The sequence below is a fragment of the Chiloscyllium plagiosum genome, unplaced genomic scaffold, assembly GCF_037043375.1.
Source record: "Chiloscyllium plagiosum isolate Xiang-an unplaced genomic scaffold, Cpla_swu_hap1 HiC_scaffold_10, whole genome shotgun sequence".
In the NCBI taxonomy this organism is placed as follows: Eukaryota; Metazoa; Chordata; class Chondrichthyes; order Orectolobiformes; family Hemiscylliidae; genus Chiloscyllium; species Chiloscyllium plagiosum.
Window position 1 is genome coordinate 16,937,884 of NW_028270148.1, and position 14,233 is coordinate 16,952,116.

The following is a 14,233-nucleotide window of genomic DNA, read 5'->3' on the forward strand; positions in this document are numbered from 1 at the left end:
TAGGCCAGCATTTATTGCCCAATTCTATTTGCCCAGAGGGCAGTTAAGAGTCAACAACATTGCTGTGGATCTAGAGTCACATGTAGGTCAGACCAGGTGAGAATAGCAGATTTCCTTCCATGAAAGGCATGAGTGAACCAGATGGGGTTTTTAAAAATTGAATTCAAGGTATAACCAGACATTTTTTCATTGACTTCAAATTCTACCATCTGCCATGTTCCCAGAACATTAGCTGAGTTTATGGGTCAATAGTCCAGCGATAATACCATTTGGGCATTTCCTACCTAATTGGTAAGGGAATCAAGGTTTACGGGGAGAAGGCAAGAGAACGGGCTTGAGAAATACATCAGGTAGGTAAAAACAATGACTACAGAAGCTGGAAACCAGATTCTGGATTAGTGGTGCTGGAAGAGCACAGCAGCTCAGGCAGCATCCGAGGAGCAGTAAAATCGACGTTTCGGACAAAAGCCCTTGATCAGGAATAAAGCCAGAGCCTGAAGGGTAGAGAGATAAGCTAGAGGAGGGTGGAGGTGGGGAGAAAGTAGCATAGAGTACAATAGGTGAGTGGGGGAGGGGATGAAGGTGATAGGTCAAGGAGGAGGGTGGAGTGGATAGGTGGAAAAGAAGATAGGCAGGTAGGACAAGTCATGGGGACAGTGCTGAGCTGGACGTTTGGAACTAGGGTGAGGTGGAGGAAGGGGAAATGAGGAAACTGTTGAAGTCCACATTGATGCCCTGGGGTTGAAGTGTTCCGAGGCGGAAGATGAGGCATTCTTCCTCCAGGCGTCTGGTGGTGAGGGAGCGGCGGTGAAGGAGGCCCAGGACCTCCATGTCCTCGGCAGAGTGGGAGAGGGAGTTGAAATGTTGGGCCACAGGGCAGTGTGGTTGATTGGTGCGGGTGTCCCAGAGATGTTCCCTAAAGCGCTCTGCTAGGAGGCGTCCAGTCTCGCGCTTTAGGGAACATCTCCGGGACACCCGCACCAATCAACCACACCTCGGAACACTTCAACCCCAGGGCATCAATGTGGACTTCAACAGTTTCCTCATTTCCCCTTCCCCCACCTTACCCTAGTTCCAAACTTCCAGCTCAGCGCTGTCCCCATGACTTGTCCTACCTGCCTATCTTCTTTTCCACCTATCCACTCCACCCTCCTCCTTGACCTATCACCTTCATCCCCTCCCCCACTCACCTATTGTACTCTATGCTACTTTCTCTCCACCCCCACCCTCCTCTAGCTTATCTCTCCACCCTTCAGGCTCTCTGCCTTTATTCCTGATGAGGGGCTTTTGCCCGAAACATCGATTTTACTGCTCCTCAGATGCTGCCTGAACTGCTGTACTCTTCTAGCACCACTAATTGAGAATTTTATCAGCCAAGATCAAATAGCAGAGCAGACTTTTTTTTTCTAGATTAGAGTACCTACAGGCCCTTTGGCCCAATAAATCCATATTGACCCTCTGAAGAGCAATCCACCCAAACCCATTTCCCTCTGACTAATGCATCTCACACTGCGGGCAATTTAGCATGGCCAACTCACCTGACCTGTGGTAGGAAACTGGAGCACCCAAAGAAAACCCACACAGACCTGAGGCTGAAATTGAACCTGGGACCTTTGGTGCAGTGAGGCAGCAGTGCTAACCACTGAGCCACTGTGCCACTTGATGGGCTGTATGGCCTACTTATGCTCCTATGTCATATGATCTTATGAGGGACCAAGGAGGTATTCTCTGGTTGGACCTAGAAGATGTGTGCATCGTCTTCAATGAATATTTTGCATGGGCTTTCACAAAGGAAAAGAACGAGGCAGGATTGGACATTAGTGTGGAGGACTTTGAAATATTAAATAAAACTAAGAGATAGGAGTACTAGAGATTTTAGCCTGAAAATCTGCAAGCCTTGATGAGATGTATCTAAAGCTGATGAGATATCCCAGACAGCTGAAGTATGCAAGGGAGGAGATGTCAGGGGTCCAGCAGCAATTTCAAATCCTCTCTGTCTACAGGTGAGGTGTCAGAGGACTGGAGGGTTGCTAACGTTAAAAAAGGAAGTGACAGACCAGGAAATTACAGGCCACTCAACCTAACCTTGGTGGTGGGGAAGTTGTTAGAAACAATTCTGAGGGACAGAATATATCTGCATTTGGAGAGATGCAGATTAATCAGGGATAGTAGGCATGGATTTCTGAAGCAACATAATGTTTGACAAATTTAATCAAATTATTTTAGGAGGTAAACAGGACTGTTGATGAGGATAGGAGAAAGTGAGGTCTGCAGATGCTGGAGATCAAAGTTGAAACTTTATTGCTGGAACAGCACAGCAGGTCAGGCAGCATCCAGGGAACAGGAGATTCGACGTTTCAGGCACAGGCCCTTCTTCAGGAATGAGCAGAGAGTGTTCAGCAGGAGAAGATAAAAGGTAGGGAGGAGGGACTTGGAGGAGGGGCGTTGGAAATGTGATAGGTGGAAAGAGGTCAAGGTGAGGGTGATAGGTCGGAGTAGGATGGAGGCGGAGAGGTCAAGAAGAAGACTGCAGGTCAGGAAGGCGGTGCCGGGCTGGAGGGATTCGGCTGAGACAAGGTGGGGGGAGGGGGGATGAAGAAACTGGTGAAGTCCAAGTTCATCCCCTGTGGTTGGAGGGTTCCCAGTCGGAAGATAAGACGCTCCTCCTCCGACCGTCGCGTTGTTGTGGTTTGGCGGTGGATGAGTCCAATGACCTGCATATCCTCGGTGGAGTGGGAGGGGGAGTTGAAATGCTGTGCTACAGGGTGGTTGGGTTGGTTCGTCCGGGTGGCCCAGAGGTGCTCTCTGAATCGCTCCGCAAGTAGGCGGCCTGTCTCCCCAATATAGAGGAGGCCACACCGGCTGCAGCGGATGCAGTAGATGATGTGGGTGGAGGTGCAGGTGAATCTGTGGCGGATATGGAAGTTTCCTTTGGGGCCTTGGAGAGACGTGAGGGGGGAGGTGTGGGCGCAAGTGTTGCACCTCCTGCGGTTGCAAGGGAAGGTGCCGGGAGTGGAGGTTGGGTCGGTGGGGGGTGTGGATCTGACAAGGGAGTCGCGGAGGGAGTGGTCTCTACGGAAAGCTGATAGGGGAGGGGAGGGAAATATATCCTTGGTGCTGGGGTCTGTTTGAAGGTGGCGGAAGTGACGGCGGATGATGCGCTGTACATGGAGATTGGTGGGGTGGTAGGTGAGGACCAGTGGGGTTCTGTCCTGGTGGCGGTTGGAGGGGCGGGGCTCAAGGGCGGAGGAGCGGGAAGTGGAGGAGATGCGGTGGAGGGCACCGTCGACCACGTCGGTCCTAGCTCCCCGCCCTGCCGTGTGTTCACCATCCCTCCAGACTTGCCCCTCTCTGAGGATGAAAGATCAGTCCTCAGCAGAGGTCTCACCTTCGTTCCCACACGTTCTCGGGTCAATGAATTCAATACACGGAGTGACATCGAACAATTCTTCCGCCGCCTTCGCCTCCGTGCCTTCTTCTTCAATCAAGACTCTCGCCCACCCTCTGACGACCCCTTCTCCCACCTCCAACACACCCCGTCCACCTGGACACCCCGTGCTGGCCTCCTACCTGCCCTCGACCTCTTCATAGCAAACTGCCGCCGCGATATTAACCGCTACCTGAACTCCCACACCCCTCCCACCCACTCCAACCTCTCACCCTCGGAACGCGCAGCCCTCCACTCCCTCCGTTCCAACCCCAACCTCACCATCAAACCAGCTGACAAGGGAGGCGCAGTAGTAGTTTGGCGCACTGACCTTTACACCGCTGAGGCCAAACGCCAGCTCGCAGATACCTCCTCCTACCGTCCCCTTGACCATGACCCCACCCCCCACCACCAAACCATCATCTCCCAGACCATCCATAACCTCATCACCTCAGGGGACCTCCCATCCACCGCCTCCAACCTCATAGTCCCACAACCCCGCACCGCCCGTTTCTACCTCCTGCCCAAAATCCACAAACCTGACTGCCCCGGACGACCCATCGTCTCAGCCTGCTCCTGCCCAACCGAACTCATCTCGGCATACCTCGACACGGTCCTGTCCCCATTAGTCCAAGAACTCCCCACCTACGTTCGTGACACCACCCACGCCCTCCACCTCCTCCAGGATTTCCGCTTCCCCAGTCCCCAATGCCTCATCTTCACCATGGACATCCAGTCCCTGTACACCTCCATCCCCCATCACGAAGGACTCAAAGCACTCCGCTTCTTCCTTTCCCGCCGTACCACCCAGTACCCTTCCACCGACACCCTCCTTCGACTGACCGAACTGGTCCTCACCCTGAACAACTTTTCTTTCCAATCCTCCCACTTTCTCCAAACAAAAGGAGTAGCCATGGGCACCCGCATGGGCCCCAGCTATGCCTGCCTCTTCGTAGGGTATGTGGAACAATCCATCTTCCGCAACTACACTGGCCCCACCCCCCATCTTTTCCTTCGCTACATAGATGACTGTATCGGCGCTACCTCGTGCTCCCACGAGGAGGTTGAACAGTTCATCCACTACACTAACACCTTCCACCCCGACCTCAAATTCACCTGGACAGTCTCGGACTCCACCCTCCCCTTCCTAGACCTTTCTGTTTCTATCTCAGGCGACCGAATCAACACGGACATCTACTACAAACCAACCGACTCCCACAGCTACCTGGACTACACCTCCTCCCATCCTGCCCCCTGTAAAAACGCCATCCCATTCTCCCAATTCCTTCGTCTGCTCCCAGGAGGACCAGTTCAAAATACGTACAACACAGATGGCCTCCTTCTTCAAGGACCGCAATTTCCCCCCCGACGTGGTCGACGGTGCCCTCCACCGCATCTCCTCCACTTCCCGCTCCTCTGCCCTTGAGCCCCGCCCCTCCAACCGCCACCAGGACAGAACCCCACTGGTCCTCACCTACCACCCCACCAATCTCCATGTACAGCGCATCATCCGCCGTCACTTCCGCCACCTCCAAACAGACCCCAGCACCAAGGATATATTTCCCTCCCCTCCCCTATCAGCTTTCCGTAGAGACCACTCCCTCCGCGACTCCCTTGTCAGATCCACACCCCCCACCGACCCAACCTCCACTCCCGGCACCTTCCCTTGCAACCGCAGGAGGTGCAACACTTGCGCCCACACCTCCCCCCTCACTTCTCTCCAAGGCCCCAAAGGAAACTTCCATATCCGCCACAGATTCACCTGCACCTCCACCCACATCATCTACTGCATCCGCTGCAGCCGGTGTGGCCTCCTCTATATTGGGGAGACAGGCCGCCTACTTGCGGAGCGATTCAGAGAGCACCTCTGGGCCACCCGGACGAACCAACCCAACCACCCTGTAGCACAGCATTTCAACTCCCCCTCCCACTCCACCGAGGATATGCAGGTCATTGGACTCATCCACCGCCAAACCACAACAACGCGACGGTCGGAGGAGGAGCGTCTTATCTTCCGACTGGGAACCCTCCAACCACAGGGGATGAACTTGGACTTCACCAGTTTCTTCATCCCCCCTCCCCCCACCTTGTCTCAGCCGAATCCCTCCAGCCCGGCACCGCCTTCCTGACCTGCAGTCTTCTTCTTGACCTCTCCGCCTCCATCCTACTCCGACCTATCACCCTCACCTTGACCTCTTTCCACCTATCACATTTCCAACGCCCCTCCTCCAAGTCCCTCCTCCCTACCTTTTATCTTCTCCTGCTGAACACTCTCTGCTCATTCCTGAAGAAGGGCCTGTGCCTGAAACGTCGAATCTCCTGTTCCCTGGATGCTGCCTGACCTGCTGTGCTGTTCCAGCAATAAAGTTTCAACTGTTGATGAGGATAATGCATTTTATGTGGTCCACATGGGCTTTAGCATGGTTTTGATAAAGCAGGAGAAAGTGAGGTCTGCAGATGCTGGAGATCAAAGTTGAAACTTTATTGCTGGAACAGCACAGCAGGTCAGGCAGCATCCAGGGAACAGGAGATTCGACGTTTCGGGCACAGGCCCTTCTTCAGGAATGCCTTTGATAAAACAGACTGATCAAGAAAGTTAAGGCCCAAGGAATCCAAGTCAAAGTGGCATATTTGATTCAAAATTAGCTGACAGGTAGGAGGCAAAGAGGAATGCTTTGGTGATTGGAAATGTCTTTCAGGTGGTGTTCCACTGTGTTCAATGTTAGAGTCCTTCCTGTTTCTGGTGTATATTAATAGTTTGGATTTATATATAGGGAGTATAATTAAGAAGTTAATGGATTACATGAACATTGACAGAGTGGTATATAGTGAGGAGGATAGCTGTAAAAGCCATGAGGATTTTAACAAACTTGTCAGTTGAGCAGAACAGTGGCAGAGGGGATTCAATCTGGAAAGTGTGAGGTTATGCACTTAGAATGGGCTAAAAGGCAAGGATTATACTATGTATGGTAAAGAGCCTGGAAAGTACTAAAGGTCAGAAGGACCTTGATGTGCATATCCACAGATCCCTTAAGTTTGCAGGGCAGATAGATAAGGTGGTCAAGAAGTCACATGGGATACACGCCTTTATTAGCTGAGGCACAGAATACAAGACAGGGAGGTTACGGTGAAACTGTATAAAACACTGGTGAGGCCACAACTGGAGTACTATCTTATGGTCACATTTTAGGTTAGTTTGTTTTCCTTGAAGCAATGAAGGTTAACAGGGGATGTTTTTGATCGGCATATGGGCTAAAGGGCCTTTTTCTGTGCTGCAGACTTCCAATATACTAGCTGTGTAAGATTAAGGACCAGTCGTCAAAGAGATATTCAGGTAAATGAATCAAATATATTTCTTCTTGTATGTCAAGAGAATTTCAGACTTTAATTTCTTTGTGACATTTTCTGCCTTGCTTATCTTTGACAAATTTTACCTACTTACAATGCGTATTATTGTGTGCCAGCATTATTAGGATGAACAACTGAAACAAGAAAAACACACTAGATTCAGCCACAGGCAGGAGTAGCAGCTATGGAAATAATGGGAATTTCTAGGATGGGAACAGTGCAGTCCCAGATGAGGTCAGGCAACACAAGTAGCTTTTTAAACACTACTTCAGTGACTTTGGGAGATCAATTAAATGTAACTTTACTGATGACTGGACAGAATTTACATGCTTCACAACAATGAACACAACTGTCCAAACTATATCCCGAGTTGCATATTTTCAGCTGGCTTCTACCAGTTTCTGGTGGTTCTTCAACTAATTGAAATTAATGGTGAAACATGGTAACAAACAGTAAGAATGCAGAAGCAATTTTAACTACCCAGCCCACCGAATGTTAAATATACCCCTTTTGTACGTAGCCAATGGAAGTAGAGCTGACTGCAATTAGACATTTATAAAAGGTGATATACTCTTCAGAAAATATAAGTCAAAATAAGTACAGTTAATAAATTATTACATACCTTGGTTCTTGTATAAAAATGTGCAGTTATTTGATAGCTATAGTTAGTCATCCAATTAAGCAGATTCTTATTGTGATCTATTATCTCTATTTGTAATCCGCTTTCCTGCTTGTATATAATTTCAGCCCAAAAATGCAGCGATTCTCCCATATCTAGATAGTATATTGGGTACTCCAAGTTGTGCTTGAATTGCTGGAATGGACATTTTGGCTTGCTTTGCATTGATAAAGTACTATAAATTTCAGTCTCCAGAGGATATTCATATTCTTGGATTACAGAATTGACTAATTTAATCACAAAAATCTGACTTAGGAGGTTGGAGTAAAGGATTATATTTGAATCATGTCGTTCCCATACGTGTAATCTCACCAGTGTGTTTATGCCAACTGTACCAAAAAGTATTAAATTGTTGACCATCTTGATGACAATATGCAATTTATGATCTGCAACAATTGAAAAAAATAGAATATTGAATAAATTGAAATTAATTGTCTTCATCACAAAGCATGGCAAACTTTAACTTCCCATCTTCAGTCATGAAAAGTGTCTATGCAAATTTGTCAAGCAATGATGCTATGTCTAATCAATGGAAGTACTGCCATCAGTCACATTGTACCCTTGCAGTGAGATTTTTATACAGATAGTTTCCGTTGTAAACGTGCATTTGGAACGCACAACGGAAATAAAGTAGCAAAATAAATAAAAGACAAGTAATAGAAATATATTGTCAAAAATAACAAAAAATAAGGCATAAAGTGAAAGTGGGCTAAGTTGGATGGCAGATTGGAAAGGGACAGCAAAAGCTTAAGTTGCAAAATGGGTCAATGGGATAGGTGAGTGGCAGTGAGAGTGAATATCTCACGGAACGAAGATGGGGAGGCAAATATGAATTGGCAAAAGGAAAAATTTGTTGCAGGTGAATATGAAGAATCAATGAATGTGGCATAGTGAATGCTAAGAGAAAACCATTTTATTGAATCCCTAACTGTTGTCTTAAAAGTTTGCTCATGACATTTAAATTGACTAAACATGTTAGGATATCTATTGACACGCTGGCTCTGGGCCAGAGGTTTTGGGTTCAAATCCTACTCTGGAAGTTGATGGCCAAGGAAGGTGGGCTCAAAGCATGGCCAAACAGTTGAATATTAATTTCTAACAATTGTTAGTAGCAGATGGCAAGAGTGGAAGGAATTCCTGCTCAGTTAAGTAATGGGAAAAATTGGATTCTTTATCATTGTTATCAATATTTTCAGGCTACAATTTGCATGTAAAACTGTATATTCCACAACAGTTTAGATTCCTTAAGGAGCTGGCTAGCTCACATGACTGGGTCAGATCACTACTAATAGCACAGGGTGCCACAGTAGATTTTGGATTTGCCTCCTTACACTACCGGAAACAGAAATCATGGCTTCATTGGTTGGTCAGAGAACCCAAGAATAAGAAATTTGAAATGTTGGAAAAATGTTGGATTCCAAGGATCCAGCAAATTAGCAGATTACCTGATGCTCTAGGGAGAGGCAAGATGTTGTTTAAGATGAGAATCTGGAAAGGCAGACCAAGCTCATTTGAAGTAGGTTAATAAACTGATCACCAAAGACAGTAGTTGGATATTTAAAGGATGAGGAGTTACATTCTCCCCAAGTCGCCAGCTAGTCATAAGTTCCTCATTTGAAGTTTAAGTGTGCAAAGGGGAGAAGTTGGTCAGGTCTTGCAATAGGGCAATTATATTATCTACTATGTAAAATGTGTTTATTCCATGACACAATAAGAACTAGGTAATTACAATAAAACAAAATATGCTGAGCTTTCTGCGGCTGGATAAAGGGGATAGCATGGGGGTAAATAAAAATACAGCAAATGCAGATGAAATAAAAACAGGAAACAATGCAAATACTCAGCAGTTTAGGCAGCGTGAAGAGAAATCATATTAATATTTTGGGTTGATGATCACCTTTTTACATAAGGACTTGGATTATTCATCTCAATTAATAATGCAAAGTTTGACAAAAAAAGCTGTGACCAAATTAAGGCAACAGATGGTTCAGCCAGATATTGTGTGCACACAAACATGAGATTTTTAATATGTATCACATTATATTTAGAGATAAATTTATAAACGCTGTTTAAAAAATTAGACTCTCAGTGCACACTGTGACTTGCCAGGAAGATAAAAATAAAACGGGAGGTCAACGCATCCAATTCAGAGCTATAAGTTTACCTCAGTGTGTCAGGGTTGCAAAATCATCTCTACATTTTTTTAGTGGAAAGCAAGGACATTTTTAAACAGAGTATTTCCAACACCTGCCTTCCCCTTTAAGTAAACTCAACTGGGTTTTGTGCTAAAAATGCAAGTGAGGCAACAGTGCTCACTTACTATTGAGTAAATCAGCCAGGAACCTTGGCTTCCACACATGCATTTAAATGCAGAAACCAATGAGCCACTGTCGAAGTTGCCTTGCTCCTTCAAAAGTTTGGTAACATTGGTCCCTCACCTCTTGAATACATAAAACCAACTGTTTGTAATTTCCTAATCAAAGCTTTCAGTTGTTCCAAGTTGTCCCCTCAAGCAACAGTACACCATCATTATAAACTACACAATTAGGAATGCAAGCTGCTTAGTTCTTCAACCTCTGGAAAGTTTCTGGACACAGTTTTTAACCTGAATGGAATCACTTTGCATTGGAAACAACCATCTAGTGTGATAAAAGCTGATATCTCTTTAGCTCTGGGTGCTAAAGAAACTTGCTGGTACATTTTTAATCAATCTATTTTGGTCAGAAATCTGACAATGCCAAACCAAACAGGTGCAGTTGAATAGGAGTATCTCTGTTGCAGTATTGACTTTTCTGCAGACAATCAGGATTTTGTTAAGTCATACTAGCACAATTGGGGAATTCCAACTGCTTTGACTAGGTTTAATTAGGCTGCTTTCCAACAAGGAAGGCACCATCTAAGTGGTATTAACCAGAAATTTAGCTAATATTTTGGGAACCCGAATCCTGCCGCAGTAGATGATGAAATTTGAATTCAATTAAAAAAAATCTGAAATTATTAACCTACTGATGACAATTAAACCATTATTTTGGAAAATCCTCCGAGTTCACTAATCTCCTTCAGGGAAGGTAGTCTGCCACCCATATCTAGTCTGGTCTAGCCTACATGTGACTCCGAAGACACAACAATGTTGTTGACTCTGACATGACCTAACAAGCCATTTAGTTGCAATGGTCACTATGAAATCTGAAGAAAGAAAAGAAACTGAATGGACCACCTGGCATTGACCTAGATCCTGGAAGAAATAATAGCCAGAAGAGAACCCTGTCAACCTTGCAAAGTCCTCCCTAACACCTGGAGGTTAGTGGCAGAAGTGGGAGAGCTACAGTACAGACTGGTCAAACATCAGCTTGATAGCGTAAGGTATGATTGTATGAGTAGGTTTGAGACACCACCATTGTTACTCCTGGATTTGTCTTTTTTCACCAGCAAGATAGACCTAGCAGAGTTGGCACCTAGATGGTAAAGAGTCAGGAGGGAATTGCCCTAAGATTCCTCTGTGGTAACAATTTTATCACATACATCCCATGCAATGACATTGACAATAAAAGACAATCTAACCACCATCCCTTGACACTCAATGGTGTTACCATCACTGAATGGCACCCACATCAACGTCTTAGAGGTTAGGATCCATTGTTCAGAAACTCAACTGAACTCACCATATAAATACAGTGGCTACAAAAGCAGGTCAGAGGCTAGAATTATTGTAGCAAGTAACTCACTTCCTGACTCTCTAAATCCCATCCACCAGCTACAAGGTACAAGTCAAGAGTGTAATGAAATATTTGCATAGATGAGCGCAGCTCCAACAAAACCCAAGAAGCTTGACACCATTCAGGACAAAGCAGTCGGCTTAATTGGTACCATATCCATAAATATCCAATCCCTCCACCATTGGACACTCAGTGGCAGCAGTATGTACAATCTATAAGACGCACTGCAGAAATTTTCCAAAGATTCCTAGAAAACACCTCCCAAACCTACGACCACTTCCATCTAGAAATATAAGGGTAGCAGATACATTGGAACATCATGACTTGCAAGTTCCCCTCCAAGCCACACACATTATGACTTGGAAATATATCATCATTCCTTCACTGTCATTGGGTCAAAATCTTGGAAATGCCTTCCTAAGGGCATTGTGAGTATTCCTCCAGAACATGGACTGCAATGGAATCCACGAAGGCAGCTCACCATCACCTTCTCAAGAGCAATTAGGGATGGATAATAAATACTGACCAGCCAACAACACCCACATCCCACAAGTGAATAAAAAAAAATCAACTTGCAGTACTTACCTTCTGGTTAGCTACTGAAAATATCAGAAAATGTTAGTGAATTCAAGAAATCTTAACATGATAAATTCTAACCTTGTGGACAACCTCTCTGGCTTTGAAAATTAACCCTTACTAACTGTAGTCTGTAATACATATTAAAAATGTTATATCTGCACACAATCTCCATCAGCACCATCTGACCTCCTATTATCTGCTTCTTCATCCTTTCTACCGTTACAACCTTTTACATTACAAATTGCTGTGTTGATATATTCACACATCCTTCTGTAAACCTGCTGCGCTGTTTGTGGAATCAAAAGTGGATTTACATGTCTTTAAATTTCAAATACTTGTTGGATATGTTAATGTTTACAAGTAAAATAATTATTTCATACCTTTCTGATTTATTTATCCACCCTACTATAATATCATTTTTCCTTCCTTCACTTTGTTTCAATTTCAGAACATGCTGTGACTTTGAACAAAAAAGGCTTCCTAGTTTAAACTCTGTAGCCCTGATATTGATAGGGCAGGTTTCATACGTGCGGCAAAAGGGAAGAGTTTTGGTTACGAAGTCTGGGTTGCACTGTATAGAATTCAAGTTCTTAAAAGGCCATAGTAGCAGAAATGGCCTGAGTTAGTTGGAGCTCTTAGGGAGTGAGCATGACGGATGGGAAGATTTGTCCTTAAGGCTCGATAGGGTGCAGTCACTGGTGATTGTTCTAATACCTGTGGGTTGAGGGTAAGGGTGGGACGACTGATGGCAGTTGAAGAATTTAATAGAATGAATAAACTAAGTTTAGCTGAGTAGAAGCATGCTACTCCTCCTGGTTCACTAGAAGTTCCATAATCTTTACCTTAACAATGTCCTTGCCTCCCTTGAGCTGACCCTATCAGCCAGATTTAAACCTATAAGACAGCTGTGATGGAAAACGTCTAACCTAATTATAATATTTTAATAGACCTCCTGCCTCAAGGGAATAGGAGATGGGTAGGTAGTAGAGCTGAGCAGATAGGCGAGTTGGTAATTAGGTTAATGGGTGGTTGGAAGTAAACAGCTGGTCAGGAATAGCCAGGTTGGGTAGGTAGTGTATTCAGGTTGGATCAAGAGGTATGTAGTGATCAAGCAGGTAGTCAGGACAGTTTGGAAAGTTGTTCGGCCATTTGTATGTGCGTGTGTGTATTCACATATGTGTGTAGGGGGGTGGTCAATTAGGTCCAGTTGGGCAAGTAGTCAGTGGTTGGGATGTAGTTGGCTCAGGTCAGGGTAGTCGAATGGTAATCAGGTTGGGTCAGGTGTAGTTAATTAATCAGAGGTGAAAGTCAGATAATAGATGGATAGTTGGGTTGGGTTGGAATGGAAATTGAATTGGTTCAGTGGGGTGATAGGGCAGTCAGTTTTGGAGTTACCCAAGTATTAAACAAAGTTTAACATTTCCTGGGCAACTATTAGGGAAGTCACATGGATTTGTTACAAGTTTCTAATTCTAGCTCGAACTAAAAGGCATTTGCAGAGGGTCTGCATAGGATGGGATAATTGCCATTGCAAGTTTAACCTTCTCAGGCAATTCTGACATAGGTTCACGAGGGAAGACATCCACAAAATATCTGTTGTATGTTCAGCATCCAATGAAATGGAGTTTAGAAGATTGACTGCTATCAACAGACAGTTTTCAATGTGATGAGTGGCGCGCAATGTTTCTATGTCGCTGAATGGGCCAACTAGCTTCACTACTTCTGTAACATTTCAATGTCAAGAATATATTTGTCAAAAAATGGTTAATTTATTAACAAACTACTTCACCAAAAATAATTTGATGGATAGTGCTTCCTTCCACAGCATTGGAAAGATTTTTGTCTCCATTAATCTGCAGCTTTCCATTCTTGCTATTGTTTCTCAAGCTGTAGAATACAGTTGTATTGCTCCAGATGAATACCGCTGGCAAAGCTGATTCAATAAATTGCATACAGAGAGGTCTAACAGGCAAAGACTCTGAATCAGTGTATAAAAAAATGGTTGAAAGCACCCATGTATTGGTCTCTTCATTATAGATGGTTAAAAATAATTTCTTTTGGTTAAAATAATCCTTGACTTCAATCAGAACTCCAATTTCAGGAGGACGAGAGCCAAATGAAACTGCACCAATGGTTTTGGTGGCATTTTTTGGAAACCTGAGGATATCCGACCAATCACTTTGTTTTAAATGTTTGGCAAAAGTGACTGTCTTTGAATTTAAAAGATACAAGTTATCACTAGTCCAAATAGCTGCTGAACTTAAGACATGTCCATCCTGTAAAATAAATGAAAAAAAATTATGTAGATTATAGTTATTAACATACTGTTAGAAACGAAAATCGCTTCTCAATAATCGCTCTAGACAAATTCAGGAAAACAAAGTTTTATTAACAAGTCAAGTCTGCAGAGTCGGGCACCCTTAAAGAAAAGGCGCGCTGAGGCTTACAAAGTCTCCATTATTTATAGGACAAGTCCCTCCTCTT